Source organism: Callionymus lyra, chromosome 6, assembly GCF_982586985.1.
Source record: "Callionymus lyra chromosome 6, fCalLyr1.hap1.1, whole genome shotgun sequence".
Lineage (NCBI taxonomy): Eukaryota > Metazoa > Chordata > Actinopteri > Syngnathiformes > Callionymidae > Callionymus > Callionymus lyra.
The window spans coordinates 27,666,987-27,673,251 of record NC_141823.1 but is presented as its reverse complement, the minus strand read 5'-3'; the positions used below and the strand labels follow the sequence as shown (position 1 = coordinate 27,673,251).

At 40.6% G+C, this 6,265-nt stretch overlaps 1 pseudogene; it reads right to left on the bottom strand.

Annotated features, from left to right (window-relative positions):
* Positions 1-5,378: 5,378 nt before the first annotated feature.
* Positions 5,379-6,265, bottom strand: LOC148078018 (F-box only protein 31 pseudogene; annotated as a pseudogene).

Genomic DNA, 6,265 nt, shown 5'->3' with positions numbered 1-6,265 from the left:
CATGAGTGAATCCATTTAAGGATATATCAAATGAGTACCACATACTTTTGATCTTTGATACATCCATATACTTGAGAAAAGTGATCCTTTGCTCCCGGGACAACTTCATCTTTGGACTTCAAACCCTGCAATGGTTGGGGACCCAGTACCTGCGGACTCTATTTAAACCTCAAATGCATACTATAAAAATTGACCCCACCTTTTATTCATGAAGTTCTAATTGTATAAGTATCCATATTAGTCACATCAACATTTTTCACACAAACAAAAAGGTTCTGATCACTGACTCCCAATCCTGGTAACTGTCAACTCGTTAATTAGTATGCACTGAAACCTGGAAGACCATTCTTTGTAATTAACATTTACACAAGTATCCGTTATTGAAAACTATTAGCAATGAATCTTGGGTATTTCACTCAAACTGTGACATTTTTGAAGTCATGTGTGGGTTGTGTTGTTAACATGGTTCCTGTCTTTGGCCAACTTTCAAACATTGAGGAAGCCCCAGAAGAAACAACCCCAAATGGAAGCACTTATGAGCAATATTTATCATGAGTGACTTCATTTGAGGATATCTCAGTGAGGAATGTATCCAGAAATATTAATGTGGGAGTGTTTCTGATTATCTTGTACTTCCATCACACTGTAGTTTTGCCTTTTATAATCACCCCAACAAGTAGCACTTACTGTATTGGAAAGAACAAGTCAATGCTTTGATACATCCATATACTTGAGAAAAGTGAATATGGGTGTAAACTTGTCATCCCAGTTACCCCAACAGGAAGCACTTACTGAGTACAGAAAACAAGTCAGTACTCCGGTTTGGGTAACCAATGTAACTTGCCCATCTTTGTATTTCTTTTCACTTGGGTAACCTGAATTGTTTAAGAAAACAGATCACTCACCTGTTTCATCAGTCATCCATTCATTCTCTGTACTAAGAGATTGCAGTCTAAAGTATCCTAGTGTTCTGATGATCCTTTGCTCCCGGGACAACTTCATCTTTGGACTTCAAACCCTGCAATGGTTGGGGACCCAGTACCTGCAGACTCTATTTAAACCTCAAATGCATACTATAAAATTTGACCCCACCTTTTATTCATGAAGTTCTAATTGTATAAGTATCCATATTAGTCACATCAACATTTTCCACACAAACTAAATGTTCTGATCACTGACTCCCAATCCTGGTAACTGTCAACTCGTTAATTAGTATGCACTAAAACCTGGAAGACCATTCTTTGTAATTAACATTTACACAAGTATCCGTTATTGAAAACTATTAGCAATGAATCTTGGGTATTTCACTCAAACTGTGACATTTTTGAAGTCATGTGTGGGTTGTGTTGTTAACATGGTTCCTGTCTTTGGCCAACTTTCAAACATTGAGGAAGCCCCAGAAGAAACAACCCCAAATGGAAGCACTTATGAGCAATATTTATCATGAGTGACTTCATTTGAGGATATCTCAGTGAGGAATGTATCCAGAAATATTAATGTGGGAGTGTTTCTGATTATCTTGTACTTCCATCACACTGTAGTTTTGCCTTTTATAATCACCCCAACAAGTAGCACTTACTGTATTGGAAAGAACAAGTCAATGCTAAAAGTAGGGTAATGGCAGAGGCTTGGTTGAAGGAATAAATATTCAAGTTGATATAGTCAATGCTTCACAATAAGGCAATTAAAAAAATACTTACTTTTGGGGAATCTTACACTGAAAGCGCTCATAGAACCCCAACAATGAACACATTTTTTTGGTCTACTGTTCACTTTTAAGACGGTTGAAGAATCTCCCAAAGAAACAACCCCAAATGGTAGCACTTATGGGAAATATTCATCATGAGTGAATCCATTTAAGGATATATCAAATGAGTACCACATACGTTTGATCTTTGATACATCCATATACTTGAGAAAAGTGATCCTTTGCTCCCGGGACAACTTCATCTTTGGACTTCAAACCCTGCAATGGTTGGGGACCCAGTACCTGCGGACTCTATTTAAACCTCAAATGCATACTATAAAAATCGACCCCACCTTTTATTCATGAAGTTCTAATTGTATAAGTATCCATATTAGTCACATCAACATTTTTCACACAAACAAAAAGGTTCTGATCACTGACTCCCAGTCCTGGTAACTGTCAACTCGTTAATTAGTATGCACTGAAACCTGGAAGACCATTCTTTGTAATTAACATTACACAAGTATCCGTTATTGAAAACTATTAGCAATGAATCTTGGGTATTTCACTCAAACTGTGACATTTTTGAAGTCATGTCTGGGTTGTGTTGTTAACATGGTTCCTGTCTTTGGCCAACTTTCAAACATTGAGGAAGCCCCAGAAGAAACAACCCCAAATGGAAGCACTTTTGAGCAATATTTATCATGAGTGACTTCATTTGAGGATATCTCAGTGAGGAATGTATCCAGAAATATTAATGTGGGAGTGTTTCTGATTATTTTGTACTTCCATCACACTGTAGTTTTGCCTTTTATAATCACCCCAACAAGTAGCACTTACTGTATTGGAAAGAACAAGTCAATGCTAAAAGTAGGGTAATAGCAGAGGCTTGGTTGAAGGAATAAATATTCAAGTTGATATAGTCAATCCTTCACAATAAGTCAATTAAAAAGATGCTTACTTTTGGGGAATCTTACACTGAAAGCTCTTATAGAACCCCAACAATGAACACACTTTTTTTGGTCTACTGTTCACTTTTAAGAGGTTTGAAGAATCCCCCAAAGAAACAACCCCAAATGGAAGCACTTATGGGAAATATTCATCATGAGTGAATCCATTTAAGGATATATCAAATGAGTACCACATACTTTTGATCTTTGATACATCCATATACTTGAGAAAAGTGAACACGCGTGTAAACTTGTCATCCCAGTTACCCCAACAGGAAGCACTTACTGAGTACAGAAAACAAGTCAGTACTCCGGTTTTGGTGAGCAAAGTAACTTGCCCATCTTTGTATTTCTTTTCACTTGGGTACCCTAAATTGTTGAAGAAAACAGATCACTCACCTATTTTATCAGTCTTCCATTCATTCCCTGTACTAAGAGATGCAGTCTAAAGTATCCTAGTGTTCTGACGAACCTTTGCTCCTGGGACCACTTTATCTTTGGACTTCAAACCCTGGAATGGTTGGGGACCCAGTACCTGCGGACTTTATTTAAACCTCAAATGCATACTATAGAAATTGACCCCACCTTTTATTCATGAATTTCTAATTGTATAAGTATCCATATTAGTCACATCAACATTTTTCACACAAACAAAAGGTTCTGATCACTGACTCCCAATCCTGGTAACTGTCAACTCGTTAATTAGTATGCACTGAAACCTGGAAGACCATTCTTTGTAATTAACATTTACACAAGTATCCGTTATTGAAAACTATTAGCAATGAATCTTGGGTATTTCACTCAAACTGTGACATTTTTGAAGTCATGTCTGGGTTGTGTTGTTAACATGGTTTCTGTCTTTGGTCAACTTTCAAACATTGAGGAAGCCCCAGAAGAAACAACCCCAAAGGGAAGCACTTATGAGCAATATTTATCATGAGTGACTTCATTTGAGGATATCTCAGTGAGGAATGTATCCAGAAATATTAATGTGGGAGTGTTTCTGATTATCTTGTACTTCCATCACACTGTAGTTTTGCCTTTTATAATCACCCCAACAAGTAGCACTTACTGTATTGGAAAGAACAAGTCAATGTTAAAAGTAGGGTAATGGCAGAGGCTTGGTTGAAGGAATAAATATTCAAGTTGATATAGTCAATGCTTCACAATAAGGCAATTAAAAAATGCTTACTTTTGTGGAATCTTACACTGAAAGCTCTTATAGAACCCCAACAATGAATACACTTGTTTGGTCTACTGTTCACTTTTAAGACGGTTGAAGAATCTCCCAAAGAAACAACCTCAAATGGAAGCACTTATGGGAAATATTCATCATGAGTGAATCCATTTAAGGATATATCAAATGAGTACCACATACTTTTGATCTTTGATACATCCATATACTTGAGAAAAGTGAACATGGGTGTAAACTTGTCATCCCAGTTACCACAACAGGAAGCACTTACTGAGTACAGAAAACAAGTCAGTACTCAGAGATTACACGAGTTATTGGATGATGCACAATTTCTGATTTTAATTTTGAGCAGTTTACATCCATCATTTGTCTACTATAGGTCAGGTCAAAAGGGCAGCAGTCTAAAGAAAGCTGGAAAGACTTTTATCTCCTTAGAAACCTCTTTCAACTCTTCTTATAGATGTGTACTGGGGTCTAAAGTTAGTGGTCAACATGAAGGATGTAGGAGGCAGAATTGTAGCCCTTTATCTCAAGTGAAAGTAAGAAAAAAGCAAAATTAAAACAGATGGGGCGGTACCAAGAGTCATGTTGATCCTTTAGAGGAGCTCATTTGCCTCCTATTATCCCCTCAGTTGTATTTACTTTGGAACTCTACTCTCTGAAAAACCACCATTTAACATCAAGGATCTGATCTTAATCCTAAATCCTAAATTTAGGAACATCCAAGGAGAAGGACTAGGAGTGATTGTCATCGTGACACTTTTTTAACAGATTAAGTATGTGAGAGGTCATTTCCTGGTTCAATACAGGGTCGACCATACATTCGCTTTAACCCGGACATGTCTTTTTTTTTCATGCACAAAATTGTTAGTATTTTTCAGCGTCTCCAAGAGGCCTGGTAAAGCATCTTGTTTGGATATAAGCATTTAACCCATTTTGAAGCAATTAAAAACACTTGACCTGACCCAAAGAACTCTCAAGATCTCACGACAACTACACTCAACGATGTATCGTCCTCTTAATATAGTCTTCCATTACGAGTTAATCCGTCAGTGAATTTTGGTTGATTTTTAAAGGAATTCCTGGAGGGTCAAAATGTAGATTATCATTTTAAATAGTTTCAGCACAGTCTTAAACTTTCAGCACAAGATACAATCCGGCCATGCTTCAGCGTGGACTAGTACCTGATCACTACCTTTCAATTGCCGTCTAAACCTTTGGCTAAGATAGCCGAGCGCAGCATGCATTGCAATGTGGTGGTCGCTGGATTCGGGTTTAATACTTAAAACAACCTTAACACGGGTTAGGATGTGATTTTGAGGCACAATACAGTGTGATCTATGATTAGTGGTTGAGCGTACCATTCCTTCCTCATAAATAAATAAAAAGTGACCTGTTGTCATTGGCACTGGAAGAGTCATTCCAAGTGAGTGCTCGCATGGGTACATCAGCGCGAGTGTGAAGGGGATGAGTGATACAACTGCTTTTTCTGGAACAGTTTAAACGCCTCCAAAGACATCTCTAGAGATTGAAGTCCACGGATCGATGGGTTGTACCATTCTGCTGCTACGTCCATCAAAACCTCCAGGACTGCATGTTGCACAGCATGGCCTCGAACCGCTCCATGTTTGGGGCATGAGCGTGGGCCAGTTGGTCCGTCAGGCGACTGTACAGACTGAAAGACTTCAGCTCGAACATCACAAAGAGGCCCGGCGTGCGCTCCGGACTCGTGAAGCCGTGTCCAGCGATCAGGCCGGTACCATAGAAGCATTTTTGACAGGTCCGAGGGTAAACCTCATTACGAGCCATCACTCCGAGCGGCAGGACAAACGGCCGAGAGTCCGTAGCCTCGGTGCTGGTACCGGGTCCCAGCTGGCACCCGTCTGTACAGGCCCCGCCGAGGTGTTTTTCCTCCATCTCCTCTGCTGCGCTCGCAGCATCACCCTCCCTCTCCTCTGCGGGCGCTGCCGGGGGAGGAGCCGGGTTCTGGTTCTGCTGTTCCGACTCCCTCTGGACCTGCTCGTGGATCCCCAACACCAGTTGTGAGAGCTCCTCTATGTTCCGCTGGCGCTCCAGGTCCGGTAGAATCACCAGTCGACTCAGGTCGACATCCAGAGTGAGTTGCCCCGCGGGGACAGTGGGGTCGCCCGTGAGCTTGGTGGCTATGGCAGACATCCTATGAAAGCTGAGCATGACGATCTCCAGTCCGTGGCTGCCGTAGGTTCCTTTGAAGAGGCCCGGCTGTATCAGGTAGGACGGCAATTCCGGTGGCAGGTAGATTCTCCGGTACGTCAAGCAGTTGTCGTATTGACTTGTGTACATAAACTTCATCAGGATCGGCTCCCGCCTGTATTCATGGAAGATTTCTTCCAGCGACCGCCCATACTCCTCCTCCAACCAGGTTCGAAACTCCTCCTGTCTGCCTCCTGGCAT